Here is a 14,262-nt window from a genome sequence, read left to right on the forward strand (position 1 = left end):
GATGAGCAAATGTGCTCTCGTCCTTACCTCAAGTTGTTCCCACACTAGTCAGGGGGTCGGAAAATAATCTGCAATTTACTGTGGGAAGGTTGAAGTCCACACGGGAGAAGGGAAGAGAAGGTTCCCTGAGGAAGTGACCTGTGAACTGAGCCATAAAGATGACAAGTACAAAATGTGTAAACCTAGCGATTCACAGACCTGTACCCCTGGGGATAAAAATACATTATATGTTTATTAAAATAAAAAAATTATTAAAAAAAAAAGATGACAAGTACAGCCAACATTCTTAAATGTGCAGCACTTCTGTTAAGAGAACCGCCCCTTCCCCATTCCATGTAGCTCTTAGTGGGGCTGTCAAACTAGGATGGATACATGACCCCAGCTTGTCCAGTCACAGTACCCTATTTTTTAGCCATGATAATTGGTCCAAAAAATGGACATGTGACTTAGGCTGGGTCAGAGGCCTTCCATAAGCTTACTGTAGTGATGCTGAGAGAGGAGGGTTTCTCTTTTGGATCAAAAGCCTGGGAATGTAATCCTAATTAGACTGCCTCCTGACCTACTCTCTTGCCATGTGGAAGAACCTGCCTCAGAACAAAGCCAACTCAGAAAAGCAGAGCCAGAAGATGGAAAAGGAGGCAAAGTCCTTGTGATGTAGCTGGAGCCTCATATCCTCCACTGGACCTTCCAGTTATATCAGCCCACAAGTGTTGCTTTTGGCTTAATCTAATTCCCTTTGGAGTTTCATCATTTGTCAACTAAAAAAAGGCTGACTGATGAACATGGACTTCGGCCAAAAGAAGGCTGGAGTGGAGTTGTGAGAGAGGACAGCAGAGGCCCTGCCTCCCACTGGGTGCAGAACCTAGCCATTGCAGTTCTCCAGTAACTCACCTTCTCAGAAAAGACACCTACACCTAATTTCATTAATGAATTTGATTAATGAATTAATGAAATTAAGTGCTTAGTAAGTGTTAGCTCTTTACCAGGTGCTGTTCTAAACTCCTCAGTTTAACAAATCTCAGCTACCCTGTGTGGTAGATACTAATAACATCCCATTCATAGATGAGGAACTGACTCTTAGGTGATTACACACCTTGCTTGGTCAAACAATTGATAAGTGAGCCAAGATTCCAACTTAGTCTATTTCCCTTGCAGACAGAGCCCCTTCATTATGCAATTCATTGGGGGCCCACTCCCTTACAGTCTATATGAAGGGTACTCCTAGGTTTGGGCACTGTACAACCTGTGCAGCCATACATAGCTGCTCTGTTTGCAGACCCCTTGTTTTTGACTAACCATTCACTTCCATTTTCATTATTAAGCCAGACCACAAGTAAGGTAGGCATCATCGGTAGCAAGTTCCAGGAGCAGAGACAGTTCTGTGGAGGAGGTAGGATGAGAGTTGAGATCCCCAAAGTAGGTAGAATTATGAGAGGGGAAGGCAGGTATTATAAACAGAAGGAAGAACCCTACAGGCACCTGGGTGTCTGTCAGTTAAGTGTCTGACTCTTGATCTCAGCTCAGTTCTTGATCACAGGGTTGTAAGTTCCAGCCCCATGTTGGGCTCCACGCTGGGGGCAGAGCCTACTTTAAAAAAGGTGGGGTGGGGGGGGTTGGGGGGGGAGGAGCAAGATGACAGGGGAGTAGGAGACCTAAATATCATCGGGTCCCAGGAGTTCAGCTTGATAGTCATCAAACCATTCTGAACACCTACAAACTCAACAGGAGATCGAAGAGAAGAAGAGCAGCAATTCTAGGAACAGAAAAGCGACCACCTTCTGGAAGGTAGGATGTGCAGAGAAGCGAATCTGAGAAGATATACAGGAAGACCTGGGGGAGAGGCCAGCTCCCAGCAAGCGGTAGAGCAGCGGAGCGAAGTCTGCTCCACTGAGGGACGTCACTCCAGAGACTAAGCAGGGGGTGGAGACCTCGTGGGGACAGTGTGATCTCAGGACCCACGGGGTCACAGAAAGACCCAGAGTGCGTAAGTGTGGCAGAATCCCCAGGTATCTGAATGGGGAAGCTGGCTGCAGAGATGGAGCTGAGGAGGGGGTTCTCAGGTCGGGGTTACCTTAAACCATGATCCGAGGCACAGTCGGGCCACTGCTCTTGGAGCAGCGACCCCACAAGTGGCAGATCTGGGGAGACTCACCTTCCTCCTCCAGGAGGAGCAGCGCGGGAGTGCACTGCAGGAATCTGCTGAGTCTAGAGACTCAAACGGGGCGGTGCGCCAGAGATAGAAACGTTTGGTCACAGGCTGGGTGAGCTTGGAGCACGGCGGGAGGCCAGGGAGACGGGAGGGATTGACTGCTTTTTTCTGAGGGTGCACTGAGGAGTGGGGCCCCAAGCTCTCGGCTCCTATGGGCCAGAGATTGGGAGGCCGCCATCTTCATTCCCATCCTCCAAAGCTGTACGGAAAGCATCCAGGGAACAAAAGCTCTGAGAGCAAACCTGAGCAGATTACTTAGCCTGCCGCCCTGGCAAGGGCAGTGCAATCCACCTTGTGCAAAGACATTTGAAAATCACGGGCAACAGTCTCCTCCCCCAGAAGATCAGCAAGAACATCCAGCCAAGTCCAAGTTCACTGATCAATGAGAACTGCAAAACTTCAGAGCTACAGGAATACAGCACATAGAATTGATGGCTTTTTTCCCGAGATTCTTTAGTCTTTCAAAGTTAAATTTTTTAAATTTTATTTTTTTCTTATTCTATTTTTAAAATTTTTCCTCTTTCCTATTTTAATGTTTTTGAACATTTTATCAATACCTTTTTAAAAAATCTTTTTAAGATTTTCATTGTTATAGTCATTCTATCCCTTCATTGTATTTAATCTTATTTTTTGTACACATACAGGTTTTTCTTTCTTTAAAATTTTGGGATACAGTTTCTTCTAACAGATCAAAATATACTCTAAATCTAGTGCACAGTTTTTTTCTAGACTCCAGCCTGATCACATTCTTTCCTCTTTTTTTTTTTTTCCTTTTTCAACCAACTTCTTATCAATTCCTTTTTTAGAATTTTTTAATTTTCAACTTTATAGTCATATTCCATCCCTTCATCGTGTTTACCCTTATTTTTGTGTGTGTGTATGTATATATGTATATGTGTATATATATATATATATTTCTCTTTCTTTAAAATTTTTGGAGGCAGTTTCTTCTAGCAGACCAAAATACACCAAAAATCAAGAGTGTGCTTTGTTCTATTCACCAGTCATTCATATATATATATATATATATATATATATATATATATATACCCCCCTCTTTCTTCTCCCCAGTTTTGGGTCTCTTCTGATTTGATTAGTGCATGTTTTTCTGGGGCTGTTGCTACCCTTTCAGTATTTTGTTCTCTCATTCATTTATTCTTATCTGGACAAAATGACAAGGCAGAAAAACTCACCTCACCTCAAAAAAAAAGAACAAGAGGCAGTATCAGCGGCTAGGGACCTAATCAATACAGACATTAGTCATATGTCTGGACTAGAGTTCAGAATAATTATTATCAAGGTGCTAGGTGGGCACAAAAAAAGCATGGAAGATACTAGAGAATCCCTTTCTGGATAAATAAAATCCCTTTCTGGAGAAATAAAACAACTAAAATCTAACCAAGTTGAAATAAAAATGCTATTAATGAGGTGCAATAAAAAATGGAGGCTCTTACTGCTAGAATAAAGGAGGCAGAAGAGAGAATTAGTGATCTAGAAGACCAAATGGTGGAGAATAAAGAAGCTGAGCAAAAGAGAGACAACTACTGGACCACAAGGGGAGAATTTGAGAGATAAGTGATAACATAAGATGGAACAATATTAGAATACTTGGGATCCCAGATGAAGAAAGAGAGAGGGGGGCAGAAAGTATATTGGAGCAAATTATAGCAGAGAATGTCCCTAATTTGGCGAAGGGAACAAGCATCAAAATCCAGGAGGTACAGGGAACCCCCTTCAAAATAAATAAAAATAAGTCCACACCACATCATCTAATAGTAAAACTTAACAGTTCTCAGTGACAAAGAGAAAATCCTAAAAGCAGCTCAGGACAAGAGGTCTGTAACATGCAACAGTAGAAAAATTAGATTGGCAGCAAACCTATCCACAGAAGGGCCAGAAGGGACTGGCATGATATATTCAGAGCACTAAATGAGAAAAATATGCAGCCAAGAATACTATATCCAGCTAGGCTGTCATTGAAAATAGAAGGAGCCATAAAAAGCTTCCAGGAAAAACAAAAACTAAAAGAATTTGCAAACACCAAACCAGCCCTACAGGAAATATTGAAAGGGGTCCTCTGAGCAAAGAGAGAGCTTAAAAGTAGTAGACTAGAAAAGAACAGAGACAATATACAGGAAGAGTCACCTTACAGGAAATACAATGGCACTAAATTAATATCTTTCAGTAGTTACCCTGAATGTAAATGGGCTAAATGCTCCAATCAAAAGATACAGGGTGTCAGAATGGATCAAAAAACAAGACACATTGATATGCTGTCTGCACGAAACTCATTTTAGACCCAAAGACACCTCCAGATTTAAAGTGAGGGGAAGGAAATTAATGTACCACACTAATGGACATCAAAAGAAAGCTGGGGTGGCAATCCTTATATCAGATCAATTAGATTTTAAGCCAAAGACTATAATAAGGGATGAGGAAGGACACTATATCATATTTAAAGAGTCTGTCCAATAAGAAGATCTAACAATTTTAAATATCTATGCCCCTAACATGGGAGCAGCCAATTATATAAACCAATTAATAACAAAATCAAAGAAACACATCAACAATAATATAATAATAGTAGAGGACTTTAACACCCCCCTCACTGAAATGGACAGATCTTCTAAGCAAAAGAGCAACAAGAAAATAAAGGCTTTAAGTGACACACTGGACCAGATGGACATCACAGATATTCCATCCCAAAGCAACAGAATACACATTCTTCTCTACTGCACATGGAACATTCTCCAGAATAGATCACATCCTGGGTCACAAATCAGGTCTCAACTGGTACCAAAAGACTGGGTATGCAGGTTCCTCAAAAGGTTGAAAATAGAGCTACCCTACGACCCAGCATTCGCTATGTAGCATTCGACACTATAGCATTCAGATGTAGTAATCTGAAGGGGCACATGCACCCGAACGTTTATAGCAGCAATGTCCACAATAGCCAAACTATGGAAAGAGCCTAGATGTCTATCAAGGATGAATGGATAAAGAAGATGTGGTATATATATACTATGGAATACTATGCAGCCATCAAGAAAAATGAAATCCTGCCATTTGCAAAGACGTGGATGGAACTAGAGGATATTTTGCTAAGTGAAATAAGTCAATCAGAGAAAGATAATTATCATATGATCTCTCTGATATGAGGAATTTGAGAAGCAGGGTGAGGGGTTGTAGGGGGTAGGGAAGGAAAAAATGAAGCAAGATGGGACCGGGGAGGGAGACAAACCATAAGAAACTCTTAATCTCATGAAACAAACTGAGGGTTGCTGGGGGGTGGAGGGGAAGGGATAGGGTGGCTTGGTTATGGACATTGGGGAGGGTATGTGCTATGGTGAGTGCTGTGAATTGTGTAAGACTGATGATTCACAGACCTGTCCTCCTGAAGCAAATAATACATTATATATTAATTTCTTTAAAAAGGTTTTTAAAAAAGGGTGGGGGAAGAACCCTAGAAGTCTGCATGGGCCTGATTCATTAGGGGAAAGACTTTCAAGGATCAGTTGTTGAGAACACTAGTTACTCTCTGTTGCACACCTGCTTATCTGCCTAGTACTGTGCTGGACTCTCTACTCCCATGTTTTATTTGATGCTCACCACACACCTCTGAGGTGAATAGGAATATTCTTACCCTGCAGAACAGGACATGAAGCTCAGAAGTGCAATGGCTTCTGAGACTCTACAAAGTTGGTGCAGGAACAGCTGAGACAGCACCATGGCTGAGTCTTTTCTTACGGCCACATCTGTGTCTGCTGGAGCCAGAGGAAGCCTCTTTTATGTGGTTCCCTATGAGGAGGGGGATGGTAGTTTCAGTACCTCAAGCTTAAAATTTTAATTTGAAACAATCCTCACACCTTATCACTAGTTGGGTGAAAAAGCCTTTTGTGTCTTGGCCCTGAGGAGCATCCACCATCCTTATTTCTCCAGTCTCCCAAATGTCTTACAACTGACTTTCAGAAACACCAAGGTGCATGAGAACAGGGAGAATTGAGTGGAGATTAAGCCCTAATGTCAGGAATGTGATCCAGTATAGGTCCCCAGCCCCTCTCATCTCCGAGCATTCCAGGGGTGGGGGGTTGGGGGGGTTTACTTGTTGGATGCTGGGTCCCAGTTAACTCCTGCTAAGAAGGAAATTATGACTGGAACTTTGTGGCAATGTGGTCAGAGAATAAATTCCCTTCCTGCTATGGAGCTCAAGACTTAATGGAGTGAACCAAACACAAAGGGACCATATAACTCACTTGTTCACATACTAACTGACTGACCATTTCTTCTCTTCACTCACCTCCTTTGTTTTTTTTATTCCATCTACTTGTCTCCCTTCCTCATTCATACTTTTGTTTTCTCATTCAGTGATTCTGTTGCCATGGCTGAGAGCTCTGTACATGACTAAGTCTCCAGAGACAGGGAGACAGCTGGAAAGACAAAACTCAAGGCGCTAACAGCAATAAGAGAAGAATGTACATAGTCTGCAGGGACCTGGGGCACAGAATGATTTAACAACAGTTTATAGGGTCAGAAGAGCTTCAGGGAGGTTGTGGAAAGGAAGTTGCCAGGCAGAAGACATTGCAGACAAAAGGAACAGTGAGGTACAGAAGTGTGAACAGCTGGCCTGCTTAGAGAGAGGTGAGAACATCACTGTGACTGGAGCCCTAGGTGTGTGGAGGGGGAGGGGAAGGATAAGAGATGAAGCTGGAAAGTAGGTTGAGACCAGGCTGGCTGTGAATGGCAGGTTAAGGAGCATGGACTCTATTCTCAAGGTCAGTGGTTCTCCAAGTGTGGTCCTTGGAGGGTGGGGGGCACCTGGCTGGCTCAGATGGTAGACCATTTGACTCTCGATCTCAAGGTGGTGAGTTTGAGCCTGACATTGGATGTAGAGATTACTTATAAATAAAATCTTAAAAAAAAAAAAGTGTGGTCCTTGGGCCAGTAGCAACAGCATCACCTAGCACCTTACTAAAGATGCAAATTCTCAGGTCCTAGACCTACTGAATCAGGAACTCTGCTGCGGGCTCCAGCCATCTCTGTGTTAACATGCTCTCCAGATGATTCCTAATGCATATTAAAATTTGAGAATCACTTTTCTACATAGTAGAGATTCTGGGGTAGAGTGCAAGCAGAGGAGTGCCATAATAGCACTCTGAATTAAAAAGCACTCTGATAGCAACATGGAAACCAGATTGATTCGAGAGGGTGAGAATGAAACAGGGCAGACTGGACTCATGTACAAAGAAATACATCTGAGACGGCGGATGCTGCAGAAACTGGTAGATGTCCTCCAAAATCCGTTCTCCCTGGATAGTTAATAGAACCCCTGGTTTTTATTGGGACATACGCCTCAAAGACTAAATATCCCACCTTCTCCTGCACTTAGGTGTGGTCATGTGATGAAGTTTTGGCCAGTAGGAAGTGAGTGGAGGAAATGTGTGTAACTATGAGGTCATGAGTCTCAAAGTGTATGCCTTCTGTGTTCCCATTTCCCTGGCTGGGATGAAACATGGTGGCAAGCCATCCTGAAACATTGTGGTCAGAGATAACCCCATGGGAACAATGAGCAACAAGGTAAGAAGCAGCCAAGATACCTCCTATCTTGTAGTCATCATGCCAGCCTCAGACTACTTATGATGGCTAGATTGGTATACACTTCCATTTTTTTAAAATCACAACTATTTTGAGTGTCTATTAGGGAAACCAAACGTATATTTTAGCTCTTTTCAAAGTACTCTTTTCAAAGTATACCTGATTCCTTCCCTTCTTTCCTCCCTCCCTTTTTCTCTCTCCTTTCTTCTTTCCTTCTTTCCTTTCTTCCTTCCTTCTTTCCATCCCCCCCTCCTTTCTCTCTCTTCTCTTCCTTTCTTCTTTCCTTCCTTCCTTCCTTTCCTTTTTTCCTTCCTCCCTCCCTCTTCCTTCCTCAAAAGAATTTGAGAAAGCTTGTAATTGAGGATGTGTACAATGAGTTTCACGAAATACAAATATAAAATTAAGCCCATCAGGTTTAATGGAGCTGTTGTCATTAAGCATGAGATGTAGCTCTAACTTCCTAGAAGCCAAGACAAAAATGGAGATAAGATGAATCGGTCTCAGAACATTTGATATCAGACTGAGGGTTGCTGGGGGGAGGGGGGATGGGAGAAGGTGGTGGGGATATGGACATTGGGGAAGGTATGTGCTATGATGAGTGCTTTGAAATGTGTAAACATGGCGATTCACAGACCTGTACCCCTGGGGATAAAAATACATTGTATGTTTATTTAAAATTTTTAAAATAAAAAAAAAGACAGATTTTTTAAAAAAAAGAACATTTGATATCAAAGAAAAGGGCATTTTCCAGTTTTCCTGACAAAAATTCCAGTAATTTCTCATGCTGGAAAAATTTAGCCACTAAAGTCATATATTGATAATATTCTCCACACATTTGACAACAAGTAGAAATTGAGTTTCATATGGTGATTTCTTTTCTTTTTTTTTTTTCCTTAAGATTTTATGTATTATTTGACAGAGAGAGGGACAGCAAGAGAGGGAACACAAGCAGGGCGAGCGGGAGAGGGAAAAGCAGTCTTCCCACTGAGTAGGGATCCTGATCCGGGGCTGTATCTCGGGACCCTGGGATCATGACCTGAGCTGAAGGCAGACTGAGCCACCCAGGCCCCCCTCACATGGTGATTTCTTATCACAACTTTTGATGAAAGCTCAGGTTACATTGCTACAGCACAACTCTGGGAAGGTATTTCTGCAAGGGACCAAGCTAGGGTGGCACCAAGCATTTTACATGAATTCTCACATTTGTTCCTTTCAACAGCTCTGTATCAGAGCAGGCAAGGCCGTTACCTTGTTTTACAGACGAGGAAACTAGCATACAGAAAGGGGAAGAGCCAAATCAGATAGCTGGTGGGGAGCCAGTTTTGTAAGCCAGTTTTGTAGACTCTAGAGGCCCTATTCTAAGTGTCCCCCTCTGGGCCTGCCAGCACTACCACATACAAAATTATGGGTTGATTATCAGAGAAAAGCACAAGAATCATTGCCCCAGAATATGTCTGTTAGCCAAGAGAAATCAGTGAGATCTGGTAATTATTGGAGGGACCTCTGAGTCTCCTGGGATGGGCTCCTCCTGATTGAATGAGAACTAGTGGTAGGCACCGTAAGGGCAGAAAGGAAACTCCAAATTTGGAGCTTGACTAGAACATGTGGGGCTTCAAGAATGGAAGGAAAAATAACATTAAAAGCAGCTGTCCCAGGGCAGCTGATGTCTATAAAAGAAGAAGAAACCTCCTCTCTTCTGTCTCATTTCCTACTGAGCGTCTACTATGAACCAGATACATTCTGGAAACCCATGTATGGCTGAAAGTCACTTTCTGTCTCATTCTCAAAATAACCCTACAAAGTAGGTATGCTTATCGGTATGATTATGCCATGTTATAGATGAAGAAACTGAGGCTCAGAATAGTGAAATAGCTGGTAAGGGTTAGAGACAGAGTTTGAACTCCGGTCTGTGTGACTCCAAAACTTCTTTTAATGCACCATCGCGGTTTCAGTAGTGAGAGAGAAAAGAGTTGATGGGTATTACATTTAAGTCCATTCTATTTCTTTACTGTTATTTTTTTAAACTTTTTTTTTTAAGATTTTTATTTATTTTTTTGACAGACAGAGATCACAAGCAGGCAGAGAGGCAGGCAGAGAGAGAAGGAGGGGAAGCAGGCTCTCTGCTGAGCAGAGAGCCGGATGCGGGGCTCAATCCCAGGACCCTGGAATCATGACCAGAGCTGAAGGCAGAGGCTTTAACCCACTGAGCCACCCAGGCGCCCCGTGTTATTTTTTAAATAAAAATTTAAAAATTGAACACTAAGCTGGTACAAGCCCACCATCGTTTGGCATAATTTTTTTTTAAAGATTTTATTTATTTGACAGAGAGAGATCACAAGTAAGCAGAGAGAGAGAAGCAGGCTCCCTGCTGAGCAGAGAGCCAGATGGGGGACTCGATCCCAGAACCCTGAGATCATGACCTGAGCCGAAGGCAGCGGCTTAACCCACTGAGCCACCCAGGCGCCCGTGGCATAATTTTTTTAAGAAGTTTTTTTTTTTTAAGATTTTATTTATTTATTTGACAGACAGAGATCACAAGCAGGCAGAGAAGCAGGCAGAGAGAGAAGAGGAAGCAGGCTCCCTGCTGAGCAGAGAGCCAGATGCGGGGCTTGATCCCAGGACCCTGAGATCATGACCTGAGCCGAAGGCAGATGCTTTAACCCACTGGGCCACCCAGGCGCCCCATTGGCATAATTTTTTTTTTTTTTTTTTTGGACAGACAGAGATCACAAGTAGGCAGAGAAGCAGGCAGAGAGAGAGGAGGAAGCAGGCTCCCCACCGAGCAGAGAGCCTGATGTGGGGCTCGATCCCAGGACCCTGGGATCATGACCTGAGCCGAAGGCAGAGGCTTTAACCCACTGAGCCACCCAGGTGCCCCTCTTTATCCTTTTATTAAGTTGCATTGTCATCAGTTTATGAACTGTGAAGTATTACATCTCATAGGCGTACCTTGTTTTTAAACTGTTCCCTTTGTGATTCCTTCTAAATTTTGCTGTTAGAAAAATATTTTTCTTTTTTTTTTTAAAGATTATTTATTTATTTATTTATTTGACAGAGAGATCACAAGCAGGCAGAGAGGCAGGCAGAGAGAGAGAGAGGAGGAAGCAGGCTCCCCACTGAGCAGAGAGCCCGATGCGGGGCTCAATCCCAGGACCCTGAGATCATGACCTGAGCCGAAGGCAGAGGCCCCAACCCACTGAGCCACCCAGGTGCCCCAGAAAAATATTTCTTCAAATATCTTGGAGCATATATCTTTGTCTTAATTTAGGACTATTTCCCTAATGTTAGTTCCCAGAAGAGGAATGTCTGGGTCAAAAGGCCTGGACATTCAGCTAAGCATCTGCCTTTAGCTCAGGTCATGATCCTAGGGTCCTGGGATCGAGTCCCACATCAGGCTTCCTGCTTAGTGGGGAGTCTGCTTCTCCCTCTACCCCTCCACTCTTGCTCGTGATCTCTCTCTCTCTCAAATAAATAAATAAAATCTTTAAAAAAAAAAGTTCTGGGCATTATTTAAGTCTTTGGTGCATATTGCCAAATGGCTTTCCAAAAGATTTCAGCAAGTCGTTTTTCCACCAGAAATGTAAAAGTATCTGTTGCTCACATGGACAACAGTCTTATGTCACCAGTTTTTTAAACTTCAAAATCGAAAAGCTATAAATGGCCTTTTTATTTTATCATTCTTTTTTTTTTTTTAGAAAGGCAGACTGCCATGTGCAGCGCCTCATTTTGGATGTGTCTGGAGTCTTGGAAGCTTGACTACCCGATGTTCTCCTACAAATGGACCTTGAGAGCTTGTTTGGAGGTTATAGCAGGGGAGCGCAGCTACTCGTATACCCTTGACCGAAGAACGGTCCTCTCCTCTATCGGGGAAGGTCGTCCTCTTCAACCGAGTGTGCAGCTTCGGGAGGGACGCACATGGAGCGGTGAGGGAGGAAGGGGACACCTGCCTAGCCAGCCAGATCAGCCGAATCAACTCTGGCAATCAATGGGGTGACAGATGTCGCAGCGAGATCACCCTCACAACCTATAAATGGCCTTTTAGTTTGCACTGCTTTGATTACTCCTGTGAGGTGGAAAATATCCTGTGTTTATTGTGTTTTATCTCTCTCCACTGACTAGTTATTGGGTCCTTAGTCTGTTATCAAAGTTAGGCATTCTTCACATAATAGAAGTATTAACCCATTGTCTGTAAGACATTTTCCTAGTCTGAAGTTTGCCTTTTAATGCTGGGTATGATTTTGGAGTAGGATAGGTTTTTTTGGGTTTGTTTCTAACAATAGAAGTTAAAGAATGTATTTGTTTTGTAAATAACCCTGTCCATCTTTTCCATAAGAATTTTTCCATTTTTGGGTGCCTGGGTAGCTCAGTGGGTTAAGCAGCTGCCTTCAGCTCAGGTTGTGATCCCAGGGTCCTGCGATTGAGCCCCCTAACCCCCACCCCCACATCGGTCTCCCCACTCAACAGGGAGTGTGCTTGTCTCTCTCCCTCTCCCTCTGCCCCTCCCCCTGCTCCTGGTCACCCTCTCAAATAAATAAAAATCTTAAAAAAAAAAAAAAAGAATAAGAATTCTTCCATTTTCTCTAATCTTAGAAAACCATTCACAGAAAACCTCCAGTGTCAGGTTCGAGAACTGATGGAGATGTCTGAGCTGTTTGTCATCTTTTTATTAACAAAGGGGAGAAGAGAATTATTTCTTTTTTCCTTCATACATTTAACTTTCCTTGACTTTTTGTTTTAGTACCTTAAAATATGCTCATTGGGAGTAGGTACTCCAGCAGGAAATATGAATATGTATATGTGTCCCAAAAAGTCTAGAGAAATATGTACCCAAAATACTAATACTGGTTATTTCCAGTTGACGGGAGCAGGGCTGGGATGGATTTGTTATTCAAAGGGTGCCCGGCACCCTTATTTCCTTTTGGCAAGATATCTTTCTTCATCCCACAGCGTGGCTGCCCATGGCAGTACATTTGCCTGATATAGTATCTCATTTCCTTGGCAATAGTTTATTTGGGGCCAAGCGGTAGGCATGTTACTCTATCACAACTCATCAGAGTCCTTCCCTGAGACTGATACATGAAACTGGGTATAGCTCTCCTGCTGGGTTCATTTGGAAAGCTGGGTCTGGGTCTGTCTCACACCATGTTTTCTGCCAGGCAGAGTGATCACCCTGCAGTGGAAGGGAAGCCAACGTGCAGAGAAATCGAGACAAGGAGAGATGCAAGAAAGCAAATCCTATGCCAAGATCCTGATCCATGGTGTTCTCCCTTCAGTCTTGCAATCAGCTGTTGGAGTCACAGTTACATCTTCGATGAAGCTGGCTTTGGTTGGGATTCTGTTACCTGGCAAGTGAAAGAATCTGATTAGTGGCAAGGATGGTCTTTGTGTGTTTTTAGTATCGGATGTAATTATTGGTTTAGTAGAAATATTCTTTTAAAGAGACAGAGAATTTATTTGTTTAAAAAAGAAAGTATAAGTGCCCTTGGACATGATCAAAAGCAGGCAAAATGTAAAACAGAGCATGACAGTTGTACGAGTCCTCAGGACAGAGGCCACTTTATCACCTCAGGAATGTTGTCAATGAGATAGGAATTTGTGGTGAAACAATTCTAGCTCAATGGGTTGGTACTGGGGAGAATAGGGGCTCAGCCCTGGGCAGGAAATATGATTTTCCATGAACTAGGAAGTCTGAGATACTGAGATTCAGGGGAGGGAAATTGCCTCTTAGTCCCTTGCCTCTAGACAAATCAGGTCCCTTCTCACAGACTCAGTTTACACTAAGTCTAGCTCTCATATTTGAACCCCTACAATATTCCAGACACTTCATATTCATTATCTCATAGAATTCTCAGGAGAATTCTGAGTTGGTCATCAATATTCCCATATTCCAGATGAAAAAACTGAGTCTCAGAGAGGTGAAGTGTGACTCAGATAAGTCAGTCTTTAAAGCTTTTCTAGGAACCTCAGCCATCATCTTCTCTCTGTAAAATGGGCATAACCACCACCCCTTGGGATCTAGTCCCAAGGATAAAAGAGGTAAAAAGCCAATGGAAATTGAGTTAGGGTAAGCACTGTTCTTTTCCCATGTTCCTCTGAAAAACGCAGAAATTTGAGCAGTGGGAAGTGATGGAGGTGGAGTGGGGGTCACAGCAATGTGCCTCCTCTGACTGGCCACAGTCCAGCCCAACTGCACTTCCTTTGAGTTGCTCCCCCCTTCCCCTGCGCCAAATTTCTTCCCAAGCAAAGGCTTGCGCAAGAGGTCCTCGGTCAGGTCCCTTGGCCCTCTGCCTGCACCCCAGGAGCAGTTTGTTCTCCCCCCTCACCCAAACCTGGCCCCTTGCCATCAGCCCCTGGCACCGGCCCAGTCACGTGGCACTTTGGTCTTCTTTGGCCTGCTTCCTTCCGGATCCTGATTTAACTCCCACTCCTCCCTTCCCCTCCCCGTCCCAGTCCCTCAGGGC

The sequence above is a fragment of the Martes martes genome (assembly GCF_963455335.1).
Source record: "Martes martes genome assembly, chromosome: 1".
Taxonomy (NCBI): domain Eukaryota; kingdom Metazoa; phylum Chordata; class Mammalia; order Carnivora; family Mustelidae; genus Martes; species Martes martes.